The sequence below is a fragment of the Anolis carolinensis genome, chromosome 2 (assembly GCF_035594765.1).
Source record: "Anolis carolinensis isolate JA03-04 chromosome 2, rAnoCar3.1.pri, whole genome shotgun sequence".
NCBI classification, from domain to species: Eukaryota; Metazoa; Chordata; class Lepidosauria; order Squamata; family Dactyloidae; genus Anolis; species Anolis carolinensis.
This window is the reverse complement of record NC_085842.1, coordinates 226,697,752-226,716,940: the sequence shown is the minus strand read 5'-3', so window position 1 is coordinate 226,716,940 and position 19,189 is coordinate 226,697,752. Positions and strand designations below refer to the sequence as shown.

The 19,189-nt window shown below is 40.5% G+C and overlaps 1 protein-coding gene across 1 annotated transcript in view; it reads right to left on the bottom strand.

Annotated features, from left to right (window-relative positions):
- lpar1 (lysophosphatidic acid receptor 1) overlaps nt 1–18,602 on the bottom strand; it is a 70,610-nt gene extending 52,008 nt beyond the window's left edge. Inside the window, exon 1 of the mRNA XM_003227186.4 lies at nt 18,270–18,602. The gene's annotated coding sequence lies outside the window, so the exon portion shown is untranslated. The remainder of the gene's footprint in view (nt 1–18,269) is intronic.
- Nucleotides 18,603–19,189: the final 587 nt, after the last annotated feature.

Sequence of the window (19,189 nt, the reverse complement as noted above, 5' to 3'; positions counted from 1 at the left end):
ATGCTTCTAAAACAGTATTAAGTGGAATATCTTTTAACAACAGGTTACAAAGGAAATGGGGGAAATAACGTCCCATGAGTCCTCTATATTTGGTTGTACATCTAGGCACATCACTCAGTCTATCATGTTCAGCAGTGAGAACTATTAATGTAATAAACCTCCTTCCTCAAACCCACAGCATTATGCAGCCTATAAAGTGTCCCCCTTCCCCAAAAGAACAAATTATGAATCAGGGAAACAGAAACTAAATGTTAGAGAAGCAAAGTTTAAACCAAAGGTTTTGGTTTCATTTTCTGTTACTTCATCATAAGTAGAAGTGAACTTACAATGACCTGAAATCTAGTCATGCCATGAATTGAGAAAACTGACCATGGCAGCTCAAGGCCATGGTCACATCAACACAGCCCTTCATCCTGAGGAAAAGGGGAGTAAAGCAGCTCCATGACAAACGAAGCTGATTCAAGTTACTGTAGGCCAAAGCTGCTTAATGAGGCCTTGAACTACATTTTTTAAAGTCATGGGTTGCTTTTGGGCTCATGTAAGCACCTGCTCCAGTTCTGAGACAGAACCGGCTGCACCTGTTTACACAGTTGTTCTGTGTTCCGCAATTTTGGGTGACCCCCTGTTGTTCTTATCACAGTATCAGATAATGTCTGCTGCTCATCACCTGGAATGATGTTGGCCAGGACACAAGGCGATCAGAAAGGGGCCGAAAGGAGGTGGCGATTCCTCCTCTCCCTGCTGCATTGCTCTGTTGCCCAGCTGACATCACTTCAGGCAATGAGATTTCAACACTAGCCATGTTGTGCCAGATGCCCACTGCTACAAACATAGAACAGGGTAAGGGTGGCCATCTGATAGTACTGAACCTGGTTTGGCATTACTGGACGGTCAGGACTACTTTCCATCTTTGTAGTGGCCAAGGCCGATCTGGAATTTGCCCTTGGGATAGTGTCCATGTAGAAGCAGCCAATGTTGAAGGAGTGTTGTGACTTTCCTTGACATTCTTACCTCTCTCACCCACTAACACCACCACCACCCCCAATAAGAAAAGCTGCAGGGTAGAGTCTGAAGTCAACCGTTCTTGAGTTCTAATTCTGACTGCAATTATTTTGGATTAAAGTCACAGATAATGTAATACAGTTATTGGCAGCTGAATAGATTGGACACTGGTATGATTTTATCAAGATAAAAAATAGTACTTTTTCTAAATGATAATTACTTCCTTCTCGTTAGTCACTAGGATGCATACTATCTCTAAGAGGAACATTTTCTCTACAGTAAAATGTGAATGGAGCCTCCAGTGGCTCAGTGTGTTAAAGCACTGAGCTGCTGAACTTGCAGATCGAAAGGTCCCAGGTTCAAACCCCGAGAGCGGAGTGTGATGTCTCATGGGCCATGTAGTCCCGTTCCTAGTACTGTTGTGGCAGATGAAGAGGAGAATTTGGGTTTCCCACAGTTTCTGCCAGATTTAGAGCCCTTGCAGCTGCAGGATGTTTGCCCACAAGAAGACAGTCAAACAAGCCTTGAGCCGAAATCTCCCCCTTTTTCTCGCCGCCTTTATTATAATCAAGATAGAAGCTCTCGGGAGGCGACTCGCAGGAGTGCCCGGATCGCTGCCTGGATCGCTGACAATTAGATGATTAAGTCTGTTTCCCTTGAGAAAGTTTAAGGAGTCCTGCATCTGGACACAGAATAGGTTTCGTTTCTTGTTCCCCAGAGAAAGTGTTCTCTGGCGGGAAAACAAGATCCTATATAGGTGTTTGGCCACAAGGATTCCTTGCGGAGTCAATTCGTCAACTACGGGAGTAGATTGTGTGTGGACTACGCTACTCCAGTTTCCAGGACCTTGCTCTCGTCCCAGCCCTGCCTTGTTCCCCGGACCTTGCCACGGATTCGCCACGGACCCTGTTCTTGTTCCTCGTTTCTTGCTGCCTTGAATCAAGCCTTATTTGCCAAGAACCTAGTTTGCTCTCCAGTCTTGCATCAAGTTCCATGGACTAAAGAACCTTGTTATTTCCCCTCACTTTGCTTGGCAAAGTGTGTGTTTCGGTTATTGGATTATAACTTTGGACTTTAATATCTCATATTGGACATTGTTTTCCTGGACTATATTTGACCTTTCCTGAAAGGTCTACTTCTGAACTATATCCTACACTTGTTTTTATTGACTTTATATATTTCTTTAATAAAGATATTAGATAGATTCTGGCCTCTGCGTATGGTTATTGGTGCTCTGCAGCCTGGGTCCTGACACGGAGTGAGCGCCCGCTGTTAGCTCCAGCTTCTGCCAACATAGCAGTTCGAAAACATGTAAATGTGAGTATATCAATAGGTACTGCTCTGGCAGGAAGGTAATGGCGTTCCATGCAGTCATGCCAGCCACATGACCTTGGAGGTGTCTACGGACAACACCGGCTCTTCAGCTTAGAAATGGAGATGAGCACCAATCCCCAGAGTCGGACACAACTGGACTTAACGTCAGGGGAAACCTTTACCTTTACTAAAATGTGAACATGAACACTGTTTCCTGAAGCTTCGTGTACCCATTAAAAATAAACAAATGGATTAGTGCATTTTATTGCTAAATGGAATGTGTAATTCAAAAGTAGTTTCCTACATGATTTTGGAGTCCAAGTACTCTGATCTCAGCATGGATACGGAATAATCAGTAGTAGTGGAATAGTAACTTCATTGTGTCCATTAGAACCGAGAAAGTATTGTTCATTTAAAGTATTTGTAATCAGTTTTTACAACTACATGAAGTGGCATACAATAAAGAACATGGTCAGATATAAGCAAACATACAAAATGTGAATTTTGTATGAAGTTGATGTAAACATGCTAACCAATGAAATCAGTTTAAAGCTGACTTAGAACTAACTTTACAGCTCATACATGTAAAGAGCTGTACAGAAGGAGCAGCAATATTAAATTTCTGAAATTCTGAATCAAGGGATAATTCCAAAAGAGAGAATTTTACATCAAGACTCTTTTTGATTTTCCCAGTTTCCAATGTTTCATACTGTAGTTGGAAAACCTGAAAAAATGTTCTCATGAAAAAAGGGCAAAAAACAGCTTTTCTCTCAGTTTATCCAGGCCTTCCTATCTCTAGAAGTGGCAAAGTCAATTGGAAGGAAGTACTACTGGTGAATTCCTTGTGCACACGGAGAATGTTGATACAGATCTTAGTGTGTGGAGAGGATTGTATGAATGAAAATGATGTTGGGGTTGTTGTGTGTTTTCCAGGCTGTATGGCCATGTTCCAGAAGTATTATCTCCAGACATTTTGCCCACATCTATGGCAGGCATCCTCTGAGGTTGTGAGGAACATGGCCATACATCCCAGAAAATACACAACAGCCCTGTAATTCTGGCCATGAAAGCCTTCGACAACACATTGAAAATGATCTTGTCCCCAATCTATTTAGGAGTTTAAAGCAGTTTGAAAACATTGGACTGCAACCATTCTAGTTAGTGTAAAACAGAGTTATGTTTTCTATTTTCCTGTTCCTTACCAGGATTAAAGTAGCTTAGTATTTTGTACCAACAGAATATTTTGAACCACCCTCACAGGTTAGCTAAGATTGTAATCCTATAAACACGGGTTTAAGAGCTAACTCTGCTTTAACTCAGTAAAAATTAAATTTGGATAAATAACATATAGGAATGTATTATAATTGACATGTTGCTAAGGTAATTCACATAGATTTCAGCACAAATGCAAAATAGATTGCAATAGTATATGTGAAACGAGGCCTCCATAACTTTAATAATCATTTGAAGCACTCTAGCCAGTTACATAATTAGGAACATAACTGCTGACTCTCAATGGAATAGAGGTCTAATGTTTTTATTGATCAAACCTAGGTTAATTCCCACTGCAGGTTCTTTTCAATCTGTCACCCAAAATCTTTTATTACCTAGTAATTAGGTGTAATAATACCATGTAAACTAGGCAATACTTAGTATAGATGTTAAGGTAGTAAATACCTCAGGCTAAGGAGCCAAATTGGTATGTAGATCCTGCATTAGTGTTTCATTACCACATCAAAGTGATATTCTTCCATAATAGCTTTCCTCATGACTGTATGTACAACTTTAAAACAAGCTTCTCAGAATAATTCAGTGACCAAAAATACACCTATTCTGAAGCACTCACAGGGCATAAACTAACATAGCATCTGTTTTGGAATATGGGATAATCATGTAATTTCAAAAACAGAGCAACCATTCACATTGCCTTGTTATCTTTTCACTCAAACCTCCCCTTTGTTTTTAATGGCTTAAGGCAGCCTGGGAGAGATGGCTACTATTTTCCTCCTTTCCATGCCTAGAGCCCTCTCCACATTTTGGTACTGTCTTCATTTAATATAATAGCCAAGAGTTATGTAATTTCAAAGAATTTGTAGTTCTGACCTACTGCCTTTATAATCAGGCAAGAGTATTTGTTTTTTTCTCTTTTTTTACATATCTGGATAATTCCATACTTTGGTATTCATCAGAGTGAAGACTGTAGTCATGAAATCAGAAGACTACAACTTGGAAGTGCAACTATAAAGGAATTTGAGAAGTCCTTGTGTAAAGATACATCATTACTACTAAAGTCAAGATAATCCAAACCATCATATTACCTGTTTCTTTGTATGGCTATGAAAGACGGGACAGTAAAGAAAACTGATGGAGAAAAAATCAACTCCTTTAAGATATGGTGCTAGAAAACCGTTCTGGGGAAACCATGAATGTCTAAAAATGCATCCTAGCAAGACTGCAAGCCAACTGAATAGGATTAATTAAGGAAGCCATAGCCCTGAAGTATCAAGATCTAAGCAGACTGGGAGATCCCTTCTTTATAAGTTCACCATTAAGCCAAAGTCAACTTGAAAGCAGTTAACAACAACAAAGGGAGCTGTAGTAAATACACTGTGCAGAATACAATGTGGCACATGCTGTGTAGAGTATTTACATGGCCCACAAGACAGCGGAAAGAGATCTTGCTCATTTGAAAACTTTTTGTTAAGTTTTTAAGAGTTTGGTTTTGCTGTTCAGCATACTTTGAAGTCGGCATGATTTTCTTAAAAGTATCTTTTGAACAAATTCAAATTTATAGGTCCAGTGTGGAATAATTCTCTCAAGATTTCCTTTTCTTGGGTTTTATGCAAGGGGTTCTTCAAAGTATCATCTCATGGTGAAAATTGTGTAACATTCCTGAAACATGTTTTAATCTGATTTTCACCTCTTACAAGCAGCAAGAATTGGGAGAAAATTAAAACAAGGTGGCAACTGTGTGTAGCAATTTATATCTCATATGAACATTCAAGCGACAGAGCCTGCATCACATAAACTAGTGCAGGTAGAAAACTGCCTAAATGTCCCAGTTAGGTGAATGGAAGCAATAGGTGAGTTTACATATCTACTATTTTCAGTGAGATTTTTCTCCTCCCTTTTGACACTGGTGCTTAGCCTGAGCATTTAACTTCAGTTTTAATTATATAGTTAAATTCAGTTTATAAAGTGAATTTCAGAAATGAAGGAGAAGAAAATTCTACTGAAGAAAATATTGAAGTCATTGTCATTCTTCTATGGCTGAGATAATGGATAGCACTGTGTCTGTGCCAGACCATATGGGTGTATGTAATACTATGACATAATTTAGAATAGTAAAAACCCTGATAAAGAAAACTTTTATAATGTTTCACAATACAAGTCATATTGACATATATGCTGTAGTCATATGAGAAAAATACACAAGACTAACAACAACAGTAATAGTAGCAGCAGCGTTTCCCTAAGAGCTCAAATCACTTCACATACCAGTAATTCTTACAATAGCGATGTAAAGTATGACACTATTATTATCTGCATATGACAGAGCTTTAGAGATAGTATGTTGACTAAAGTCATCTAGTAAATTTGTTGTAGAAGCAAAACTTTAATCAGAACCTGGACTTGGCAGGACTTAGTATAGTTGGCTCTTGGGGGTTGTTTCAAGGGTCACCTGTAGATACCAAAATTCATGGATGTTCAAATGTCATTATATACAATGACATAGTAATCAAGTCATAGATAGTGGGATAAACTATACAGAAGGCCAACTATATAGGAGGGGCTATTAATCACTAACTGTTTTTATTTTTATGTGCTGATTCAAAGATAGAATAAGGTAGATTAAGCACGCTGTATACAAACAACAGTAACACAGAATTATTCTTCAACCAAACAAAGGTCAATATTTATCCTGAAATACTACCTTTGTTTGAACAGTTTATCTCATTTAGGATGAAGATAAGGAAGAAAGAGAAATGGCTAACTTAAGAGTAGAAGGTTTTCATACTTTGCTGTGTCTTCCTTTGGGGCTGTAGGATAAAAGGCTATGACCTATTTCCCAAAGTCAACATTTGTTTGTTATGAAATAGCAATAGAACTGTGTGAATAAACTGGTAACCCATCTACTTCTTTTAACACAGCTATAAGATAAAGAAAAACAGAAAAAAACCAAAATCTAAATCTTTAGAAACAGAAAGAGCAGCAGCTTTTTCAAGAAGCCCTGTTTTTTTCACAGCCAACACTTAGCTTGATTTAAGATCCAGAAAATAATTCAATTTTCACAGAACTAGAAAAAAAGTTTAGACATATCCTAAGGAAACATTCTTAGCATATCAACTCCATGACCTAGGAGGTGTCTATGGACAACATCAGCTCTTCGGCTTAGAAATGGAGATGAGCACCAAGCCCCAGAGTCGGACACAACTAGACTTAATGTCAGGGAGAAACCTTTGCCTTTATTTTAATGAAGCTACAGTCCTATGCATAGTTAGCAGGATTAAATGTCACTGAATATACAGGGGTTAAGTATGCACATACTTGCACCATAAATATGTTGAGGCCTTAGAACAGCAAACATAGTGGCTACGGACAACCTACAACCAAGTCTGCAGGCATTTTTTATACGAAAGTGTAAAATGAGCCAAAAATTACACCTCCTCAGTTGTATAAATAGTAACCATAACAGGAGCCAAAGTTCAAAAAACTAAAAAAAAAGGTCAAATGTATGTATTTCCTGAAGGATACTGATGTAAAAATTTGGAACTACAGTATAACTATGAGTAGGCCACAGAGCTGGTAATTTTCAATGCCAAAATGAAATTAGAATCTTTGGTCTGAAAAAATGAGTCATTTCAGAGAAAAGGGCACAATACAACAAAAATATCTTGGTAGAAATGATTTTTTTTGGTCTGAAGATGATTGCACTATATTTTCCAATACAAAACCCCAAATCAGTAGCACACAGGATACAACTGGATGAAAAACACTGTGAAACTATATCCCTCCTCTTCAGCCTGGTTTTACTGCTGACTAGAACCATTGGTTAGATCATTTTTTTAAATATAGATTTGTATATTATATTATAGGTTGTTGTTGTGTGACTTCAAGTCATTTCTGTCACATGGAGACCCTGTCACAATTTTCTTGGCCAGATTTGTTCAGAGGAGGTTTGTCTTCGCCTTTCTCTGAGACTGAGAGAGTGTGAATTTCTCAAGATCACTCAGTGGGTGTCTATGGCCAAGTGAGAATTTGAATCCTGGTCTCCAGTCATAGTTTAATGATCAAGCCATTACTCAATGCTGTATCTCAAATATTATTCAGTCGATTACTCTCCCCCCGCTCTCTGTATATATAATTATTTATGAAAGTTATGTATCAGTTGTAGTTTGTTTAATAATGGAATAGAGGAGTGTATTTATTTCATTCCATTTCAATCTAAGATGCACACTGAGCATAACAAAAATAGCTTCACAAATGATCCAGATTCCAGAGAAAAACTGTTGTTAACCAAGAATGATATTGGGAATCCCTTACAACAGCTTGGCGAGTTGCTGATTTGTTTCTAGAAATAATAGAAAGTAATACTCATGATCTAAAAGCTGTAAACTCCATGGGATCTGGTTGTTTGAAAGACTGTCTTCATCGTGGAGCACTTCTATTCGGGAGCTGATCCAGGATGTGACTTTGCCCTGTTTTAATCTGAGTTGGGGAATAGTCTGAATTCTGGTCCAGAATTTGGACTATCCCCCAACTTTGGGCCCATTAGAACAGAACTGGCCACCACTATTTTCACTGCCATCCCGTTTCCTAGGTTTAGGCAGCCTAGGGAAATGGGATGTCACTCATTGCTTTCTCCCCCCCCCCCCGCCCCCAATTCTCCATGCGGCAGCAGCCTCCAGTCTCAAAATTGGTCCTATGTGTCGGATGGTGTAATCGCCAACTCCTCTCCCCTCTCACTTCCCCAATTGATCCATAGCCCTGGCCGATGTCTTTACAACTGATGGCCAACTAGTACAACTAATCTCAAATCTGGAGACTACTGTGACACAGAGGATTGGAGGAGACAGTAAGGGTAGCCATCCAGTGACACCAGACCATGTTTGGTCCCACTGGTGGTTGGATCTCCTTCTCAACTCCTCAGAGGCTGGGGCATCCTGTTTGGCCAATCCTGGAGCTGATCTGGCATATGTCATTTCAGATCAGCCCTGGTTTGTTCGGTCAGTGTAAATACACCCATGTACCTATCAGGGGTTTTAAGAATTTTGCAAGAGACACGCCTCTGTCCTATCAAAATATGATGTATTTTTGACATACTTGAAAAAGGTTTTTTTCAATGGTTTCAGACAGGTTGTAGAACTTCTGGAGTGTGTGTGTGTGTGTGCCAATCTAGAAAGCTGGCAATTTCATTGGCATAACACATGCAAAATTCTAGTAATGCACAACAAAAATGGAAAATATTCATACACCATCAAATTTAAATCACATCATTACTGCTGGGCTGCAGCAATATTTTATCAGGACATTAATACAAAAATTAGAAAGGTTATTCAAATTAAAAATGATTGCTTTCAAACTACAAAAGTGGTTTGGGGAAGGGATTCTGTACAGAACAGCCACAAAAAACTCCTCGTTTCTCATACTCTCACTGGTGGACCGCACAGTAAGACCTCAGCTGCTGATAGGGAAACCTGGAAAGACCTAGAATGAACTGGTGTAGTCTGGACTCAAACTCCTTTGGATTTTAGAAGGAAAATACAAACATTTTGAGGAAATGGAAATACATGTAATACTTATTTTGATATCTAACCTTACCTTACTTTACTATTATAGCAACATTAAACTGCTAGAAGCCATGAAAGGTGGGTAAGATAAATCTAAATTTATGCATTTATAACAGCACAGAAAACTGTACTACTTAAAAAAAGAAAAGTCTTAGTTTTGTACAGCTGTGAATATACACTATATCTGTTCAGCTATACATAGTAAATCTAGTCCACTTCATCCTAGAGGTCTTGGCTAGAGCTCAGTTCTTATCTAAAATTTCAGATTGGTAATCCAAGTGCTTTGCAATTTTGCAGTTTTTGATTCACCTCCCTCTGACCTTTTCATCTCTCAGCAAGAGGAGGGCAATAAGTTTCCCAGTTCACAGTGTGCTGTCTGTGTCACAGTCCTTTGAGAGGTGTAAATCTTGACTGAGGCCAGGTCAAAGCAAACACGAGATACTGACTTCTACTGTGACAGTTTTCATCAAACTAGAACAAAATTTACCCAGTGGTAGCATTCAGTAATGTGCCACAAGGAATCCCCCTATATGATCCTCTCAGGAAAATGACTTATCTACAGAGCAGAACATTTCTGCATCTTGGATTTGAGTTTTGCTGTATACAAGGAACTGTAACGGCACTCCATGCAGTCATGCTGGTCACATGACCTTGGAGGTGTCTACGGACAACGCCAGCTCTTCGGCTTAGAAATGGAGATGAGCACCAACCCCCAGAGTCAGACATGACTGGACTTAACGTCAGGGAAAAACCTTTACCTTTTAAGGAACTGTAAGCATACATATTCTTGCATTCAAATCTTCATGTTGCATAATTATTACTGAGTAAAGTAAGTCCTCGACTATGATGCAGTCACCCTGTTTATTTGAAATCAGGTGTTCTTGGCTGCTTACAAAGCTGAAGTATTTTGGCTACATCATGGGGAGACAGGAAAGCTTGGAAAAGATCATAATGCTGGGGAAAATGGAAGGAAAAAGGAAGAGAGGCCGACCAAGGGCAAGATGGATGGACGGTATCCTTGAAGTGACTGGCTTGACCTTGAAGGAACTGGGAGCGGTGACGGCCGACAGGGAGCTCTGGCGTGGACTGGTCCATGAGGTCACGAAGTGTCGGAGATGACTAAACGACTGAGCAGCAGTGGCTGCTTAACTCTGGGTGGTGGAGGGCATAATTCACTACATCTGGATTATTTTACTGCCTAGTTCCCTCCCTTCAAACTCCCTTTAATTTCACTAATTGTGTTGGGTTTTGATATAATCCTGTATATTGTCTTGATGCCCTGGCAATACACTTATTTTAAGGTTTTGAAGTTTTAAAATTTTAAAGTTTTAAATTTTCTGATCCTTAGACCTGATGTGTTTGTGTGGGACTGGGTCTTTCTTCTTATGAGCTGGTAATTGACCGTAATAAAGTGAATTTGAACTACTGCCCGCACAAATAATTCATTTGAATTTTGCTTTGTTTTGCATCCCACCAATGTTTCAACTGGAAAAACTGAAAATTTGTCCAGGGGAGAATGTTTTCTTTTGCCCACCTCTACCTATGGTATATCCCATAGCTTTTCCCCAGTCTTTCACATCAGTCCAGACTGATTTCAGATGTTGCTAAGGAGAACCCAGATTGGTGATGAAAAAGATGCAGAACTAGCATCATCACAGAATCAAAAACATGAAGATTCATGAATTCTAGGTTGCCGCATCATGAAGCTTTGAATATATAAGATCAAATGTAAGGTGAACAAGATCAAAATTTCTCAAAGAGCTATTTATGAACTTTGCTGTTCAAGTCATGGCAGTGATGGTTGGGGTCCTGCGGTAATTGCTGAAACAAAGTCCCCTTTATACAGGTCAGAAAGCTCTGCTGACGGTACATCAGATTCATGTTGTGGCAAATTAGTACTCCTTTGGGTCAATGGATATCTGCAGCTGGTATCTTCTTGGGAGTATTTCTCTTTTAACAGGTTCACAGTATTGTGAATGTACCTGTTTATGTGTGATGCCAGCACAGAACTAAAGGTTATGTTCCACCCATACGGCTGATATTCTTTCGTTAGCTTGGATTTAAACTCTCAGGAGTCCCAACCATGATCAAAGGCAAGAGACTGTCAGAGTTGAAATCTAAAACATCTGGAGAACCAAAGACTGGCAATTAATGCTCTATGGCAGGCCTGCATAGCCTGCAGCCATCCGGGTGTTTGGACCTCCAACTCCCAGAAGCTCTAGCCACCTTGTCAGGAATCTTGGGAGCTGAAACACCTGGAGGGCTTCACAAGTTGTGCAGATCTGATCTATGGCAAGGGTGAACTAAGTTTGGTCCTCTGTTTTGAACTATAACGCCTGGAAGATCTAGTTACCCCAATCCAGTGTTTTTCAACCAAGGGTCCCCAGATGTTTTTGGTCTACAACTCTCAGAAATCCCAGACAGTTTACCAGCTGTTAGGAATTCTGGGAGTTGATGGCCAAAAACATCTGGGGACCCCAGGTTGAGAACCACTGCCCTAATCGATGCAGAGGAATACTTGGAGTTGCTGTCCAACAGTGCCTGAAGAGTTCCACTTTGGCCAGTCCTGGTATAGAACTACTGAGGAATTTCAGAGATTAGAAAATGGGCATTTAACTTTGCACTCTGTATATTTTTTGCCAAAAATGAGAAGAAGCACCATCTGGAGTGGACTAGCTCCTGCAGTGAACAGCAGTGATGGATTCAGAAAAATCTGCCAGCTGGAACTTGGTTGCTTAAGTTCTCTTACGTATGTGGTTTGACATTTTTGCCTGATGTACAATATCTGCATTCAATCCAGTCTCGAGTTGCAGGAGTTGTGCATGTTGTATTACACATGCAGATGTCTATAAGGTTACACATTGGTTGCATATGTGATAGCACATTCAAGGCTTTGCCATTTAGCACAAGATTTGCATAGCACAATCAATGATGAATCCTACATGAAGAAATTCATGCAATTTACCTCTAGAGCAGAATTGCTTAAACTGTTTTTTTTATTTTAAAGAAAATAACCCTATTATTTAATACACAGATATGAATAGGATGCACAAACATAGCAAGATGCTACATTTAGAACTTTCAGATAACATAGGCTCATGTAGAAGTTGCGTTCCCAGTTTAACACATTGCAATTGGGAGAGACAAGCACAAAGAAAAATATAAACGGAGCCACTTAGGTTCTAATTTTTGCCCACCAGTTTTCAATTTCCTTTATTTTCCATCTAGGTCTAAGGCAGAGACTGCTTATGAATGTATTGTCTCTTCAAGTAAACGATCTTAAGCCTGTGAAATTTAAGAATCACAGCATTAGATCATTAATATTTTTACAGTTCTGTGTGCATCTTATCGTATTGAGCTATTGTGCCTTGACCACTGAAGTTTTAAAAGTTTCTGTAAGTGATGCTGACATAGGAGGGTTTTTTCCTGTATTGAGCAAGCACATATATAAGTGATAAAATGAGAGTGAGGAAAGGAAAAAATGTGCAAAAGGTCTCAAGTTGGTCTGGAATTCATGATGTTATTCATATTAATTAAACAAACATGGTTCGTTCTTTTGCAACAGACATCATTATGCCAGCTAAAAACCTTTAAAAACTTCTATTCAATAAACAAGATACAGCAGCTTGTGGGTTTACAATTTCAAACATGCCTCATTCTCTTTTTACCCACATATTCCTCTGAATCTAGAAGACCAAATGTTAATATGCAAAAAATGTATACTGGGGCTATTTTAAACATTGACTGATTATTAATCTAAATCTATAATTCCATGTTCCACAGCTGGCCATATCTTTATTAGGACCAACCAAACTGGCAAAAAAACTGCAGGGTTTTGACATATGTGACATTTTGCTTCTAATTGCTGAGCTGTAGATAATGATCTCATTCCCAGACCAAAAAAAAAGAAAAAGAAATTAAATAGATTTTTAAAAACATCTGTGTGCATATACTTGGAATCAAATCTCACTGAATTGAATAGGTTTGGAATTCTGCTTAGCTTTTAAAAACGGAGTAATGAGAACATCTCTACATCTCATGGCGTTCTGAATAAAGCAGATTATATGTATCTACTTCAATTGGCTTCAGGCCTGTTTATTGGGAAAATTCCAGTTTACCTTGGATATGGATCTTTGGATATGGAATATATGCCACTGCTGAAAGTCTATTAGACTTCTTGGAATATTTTAACACCATGGTATTCCCCGAGTCACCTTGTTCGGACTTGGAGGTACAATTTTATGTCTCTTTTCTCTAGAGCAGTGATTCTTAACCTGTGGGCTGCGAGAATGAAAATCTGGTCCATGAACCTCCTTCCTCTTTATTTTCTTTCTGCTGAGGAGCTGACCATTGCATTGGATAGACCACATCATCTCTAGATTAAATATGGTTTTCTGTGGGAGAACAGATGGCGACTACTGGATGGCATATGTTCTGTATCAGAAACTAGAGCTGATGTGGTCTTTCTAATGCAATTTTCTGAATCATAACCAAATAACCAAATCAAAACTAAAGTTGACCAAAAACTGGTTTGTAACCCTTTTGGTACTAATATTAGAGAGTGGTCCCCGGTCAAGTGGTCCCTGGTCAAAAAAGGGTTAGAACCACTGCTCTAGAGGGACTGTTTGGGAATCTATGTTTGATATCATTGGTCTTGGCCCATGATTTTCCTCAGTGTGTTGTCTCCCACTCTATTTAATGTATACCTATACCACTAGCGAGTCTATCTGGAGTACTGGAGTTTACTGCCCTTGTAATGTCAATAACACCCCATTCTTTCTCTCTCTCTTCTTTCAGACGAAATCCAAGGAAGCTATTCTTTGTCTAAATCAGTGATCTAAGTAGGGTCAGCCTTAGTTAATACATGAATGTGTGACTGCTAATGGATATGAGGTGCTGTAGGCTACATTTCAAATGAAGGAATTAGCCAATCACCTCTGAGTATTCCTTATCTAAGAAAATCCTATGAAATTCATGGAGTCACCATATATCAAACGGCTTGAAGACACATACATACACAATCTGGTGTCAGTAATGTACTGAATGAAGATGAAATGGAATTTTAAATCCAAATAAAATAGAGATGCTTCTGGTTAGCTGATAAGTGGATTAGGCAAGAAAAATTCAATCTGTGCTGCATTGGGGTTACACAATCCTTAGAGGCTTGGGTTTGAAGTTTGCCTGTATGCCTGGATTCTGTCCTTAGTCTAGGTCCTCAAATGTTGATACAGGGCAGAATTGCATTTTCACGGATAAGACTAATAGGCAACTATGCCTGTTCCTGGAGATTGTGACATATACTTTAGTTACATACATTTCAAACAACTATAATACACTCCACATGGTGCTGCCTTTGAAAGAATATTAGTAAATTTCAACTACCGTATTTTTCGCTTTATAAGACACACCAGATGATAAGACGCACCTAGTTTTCAGAGGAGGAAAATGGGGAAAAATAATTTGAACTAAAAGATGACCTAGAACATTTTAATAAAATAACATGTAATATGTAGACATTACCAAACAGTCAACAGCAGCATTAGGATTGCCCCTATACTGTGCCTTACCCTTCTTTCCCCCCCCCCTAGTTTCACAACGGCTCTCTCTCCTCATTGGCTCGCCTCAGAGTACGCGAACTTCAACTCCCAGAAGCCTCGGCTGTGCTCTGCAATGATGAGGGCTTCTGGGAAATGAAGGCTCGCAGCCGGCGAGGCGGAAGAGAAGCCAGGTCAGGGAAGATGGCGGCGCCCTTGGCGGAGGAGCTGGAGCGGCTCCTGAACCCGCTTCCCGGCGCCTCGCAGGACCCTGAAGACGACCCTCAGGATGGTGAGGACCCGGGGGAGAACGGGACAGCCCTCGAAAGAACACCTTTCGGGCATTTATTCAGACATTCACGTGCAAATATGTCTCCATGAGGGGCGCCGGCTGCGTGGAAGTGGGCTTTTCGAGGCTTCCCCTCACATTTCCAGAGGGAAAATGTAATGGGAGGCAGGCCTTAAAGCCGGCTTGAGCGCAGGGCTCGTGGGAACCCTCGTGGCAACACGTGTCTGCCTGGGCGACTGCATGACGTCATCGTGAGGTCATATTGCGTTTATAAGACGCACTGACTTTTCCCCTCTATTTTTGGGGGGGGGGGGAAAGTGCGTCTTATAAAGCAAAAAATACGGTAGTCCAAAAGGCAGCAGCCAGACTGTTGACAGGAAACTGTTAAAGGCAATATGTATGTGTTACTTTCTTGTTACAACAGTATCACTGACCATTAATCTATTTCTGGGCCCAATGGAAGTGATTTATGTGGCCCTGTAGAAGTTCAATCAAGTATTTGAAAAGCCACTTTCTTAGCACATGTTGCAGAGAGGCCTTTATAATTTCAGACTTGCCATCAGTAAAGGAACATCTGGAGACACAAGAAAGGGTCTTCTCAGGGCCAATCTGATACTATGAAACTCCCTACCCAAGACAGATAGGTCATGTTGTCAAAGGCTTTCATGGCCGGAATCACTGGGTTGCTGTGAGTTTTCTGGGCTGGAACATGGCCATACAGCCCGGAAAACTCACAGCAATCCAATGATAGGCTGGTTTATTCTGTTTAGTTTCATCAGCAGACAAAACTTGTTCAGGCCATATTTTGGCATGTAAATGAACATGTAATCGTACATACTCATGTCTAAGTCTACAAAAAAATTTTTTAAACCAACCCAAAACTTCTGGGTTGACTTATCCATGGTTCAATGTAATTATTTTACTATAACTCTTCAAAAATGGAAGCATCCCCTTCTCTGAGGAGAGTGATAAAGGTAAGACATTCATCCATCCTGAGAGAACTTGAAATAAACAGTGACCCTCCTTTACTCTTTCTGCCATGGCACTTCTTCTGTCCTTTATGAATGACTGAGAGGAGAAATAGCAGTGGTTGGGGCAGCCAGCCCCAACATGACCTCGGTGCTTTCTCCTTTTGGCAGAATGACTTTATTCAATATTCATGGGTAATATCAAAATCTCCAAATTTGGCTCCCAAATCTGCCTTTGACCTATACATGAGGTCGACTTGTAAAGAGTATATACAGTGGTTGCATGGGATTTAATTGCTTGGATGCTAGCCCCTTCTTTTAATGCTGCATTTTAAAAACCCTGGCTTTTAAGCTATTTCCCAATCAAGATTTTAAGTTCTGCGATTTAGTATTGTTGTATTTCAGTATAATTTAATATATAAATGGGTGTGATCAGGATTGGGCTTGAAGGCTGATTAGAACCATAAAAGACCTCATTATCCCTGCCAATGCACTGATATCATGCAGTTGCTAATATAGAACAGAGCTCATCTATAGGCACGCATCACTGAAGAACGGAGGGAATTCGACCATTTTGTAACTTTTCAATCACCCAGTCTACATTTATGACTACTGTGGATACTGAATAAATATACACTATATTATTTTGAAGCCTGGATATCACTCAGTATGGCATCTGAAGAAGTCGGTTTGTGTCCACAAATACTCATGCTAAAATTAAAACCAGTTAGTCCTAAAGATGCTGTTACATTCCTTCTCTACCTTCCTCCTTTTTATGCTGCAAGAGGGTAACATGGATACTTCTTCGAAAACTACTACTAAGATATTTGAAATATAGTGGGAACTTGGTATGTGCTGGCGTCTGGTTCCTGGATCCCTGTCCAAGGATAGCAAAATCTGTGGATGTTCAAGTCCCATTATATTATGATTATTATTACATTTATTTATACTCAGCTTTATCTCTCACGAAGGGGACTCGGAGGCTTAACAAAAAAGCATTAGCATAACCATTTAAAATATACAAATATACGAACATTAAAACAGGATTACATATAAACATTATTAAAAAATTCCCTGTTAAAACTTTTAAAACAAATTCAGAGTTAAAAACCAATGATGCTGCTCCTTATATGAAGTTGAAAAAACAAAATATTTTTGAGTCACAGATGACTGAATCTGTGAATATGGAGAGCTTATTATTACCTATTAAATACCATAATATCTATATCTATCTATCCTCCATTAATTAAAAATCCCATCTCATGAAAGGTACCAGCTAAAGAGTTAATATCCTGGATTGTTGGAGTCTTTCAAGTATCCAAAAACTCAGCATAAAGGTGGAAGCAAGAAATGCAAGATCCCTTCATTCTTCCAACTTCGAAATGCCAAACAGTTTCAACTGAGATGGAAAAATGTGTACATTTTACATTATTTGGCGATAAAACAGAAAAATTAGGAAAACCAACTCCTTTCTAAAAAAAACAGTCAACTAAACTGCACTTATGGACAAAGTCTGATTTCAAGAAAAGGAGAAAAAGAGTGAGAAGAAGAACAGCACAGATGCCACTAATTTAAAAACCAGAGAGGAGTGCTGAAGCAGGCAAGAAAAGTCAGAGGAGAAACAGAACAACAAAAGTTTTCTTTCTGCAGTCTTTCTGCTTTGATCTGGGATATATGGCAGTGTGAACTCAACCCAGTTCAAAGCAGATATTGTGGGATTTTCTCTCCTGATATGGGGCTGTGTGGAAGGGACCTGGGTTATCTGAGTCCACACTGCCAAATAACCTGGTTCCAAGTATATATTGAGGGATTTTCTGCCTTGATATTTTGGGACAGAGACCCCTTCCACACTGCTGAAAAAAACAAACCCACATTTTCTGCTTTAAACTGGGATAGAAAGCAGTGTGGACTCAGATAACCCAGTTCAAAGCAGATATTGTGGGATTTCCTGCCTTGATATCCTGGGTTATATGGTTGTATGGAAGGGCCCTGGGTTATCTGAGTCCACACTGCCATATAACTCAGTTCAAAGCAGATATTGTTGGATTCCCTGCCTTGATATTCTGGGTTCTACGACTGTGTGGGCCTTTTTTCATCCTTCAAACGAAAAGGAGGGGGCGAGACAAAGGCAGATTGGAGAAAAGTATGGGGGAAAGTATACTTTGCACTTTGAGAAACTTTTGCGCAGAGCAAGCGTGAGGGGAACGCGGGGAAAGGAGGAGGAGGAGGAGGAAGAAAGCTGGGATTTGTCCCGTCTCTACATTTGCTGAGGGAACAAATGGGTCGGAAGGAGGGCATGGAAGAGAGGGAAAAGGAGGGCAGGGAGGCGCAAACGCACGCACAACAAACAAACAAACAAACACCCTTTTACCTTGGCAAGGCGACGCCGCCGCCTCCGAAGGGCTGAAGGTAGGAGGAGGAGGAGGGAGAGGTGGGCTCACTTTGCTGCGGGGCAGCGGCGAAGCGGAGGGGGGCACGCCATCCTCTGGGCTCCAAGCGCCAAAAGGCGAGAGAGAGAGAGGCTTTGGAGCCTTTGGAGTTGCAAGGCGGAGGGAAGGGGGGGGGGGGGAGCAGCAAGGCGGCAGTCCTTGAGAGCTGCCACTCAGGCAAAGCAAGGCAAGGCAAGGTAGCGCCTCCAGCCGCCGCCGGTCTGACTGGGAGGGAGTGAAGGAGTGGGTGGGGCGCGTGCCTGCAGCTCCCTCCTCCTCCTCCTCTTTCTCTTTGCCTTGGCGCCTTTTCCCCCTCCGCCTCCTCACCTGCCCAAAGGGAGGAAGGAAGGAATCCTCTCTGCTGTGCTTTCCCGCTTCCCTCAGTTTCCTGCCTCAAGGCTGCTCCCACCGCTGCACCCAAAGCCCCTCTTTTGCTCATTCAGCCCCTCCGCGTGTCCGCAGGAATGCCACGGAAGGCAAGGTTTGCCAAAGACAGTCCTCTCAGGCATTCCGGTGCCTCAGGAAGGGGTGTTTTTCCCGCCCACTTTCTCCGGCCAGCATCAAACAGTTCCCACCTAAAGCCTCCGGTGGCCTAGGGCAGGGGTCCCCAAACTAAGGCCTGGGGGCCAGATGCGGCCCTCCAAGGTCCTTTACCTGGCCCCTGTCCTAAACTTTAGACTTATAAATAATAATAATAATAATAATAATAATAATATTTTATTTATACCCCGCCACCATCTCCTCAACGGGGACTCGGGGCGGCTTACATGGGGCCATGCCCAGAACAATACAATATAAACAAAATATAATAGAACAACAAATCATAGCGCATTAAACAACACAATAGGGTTGACCTAAGTCT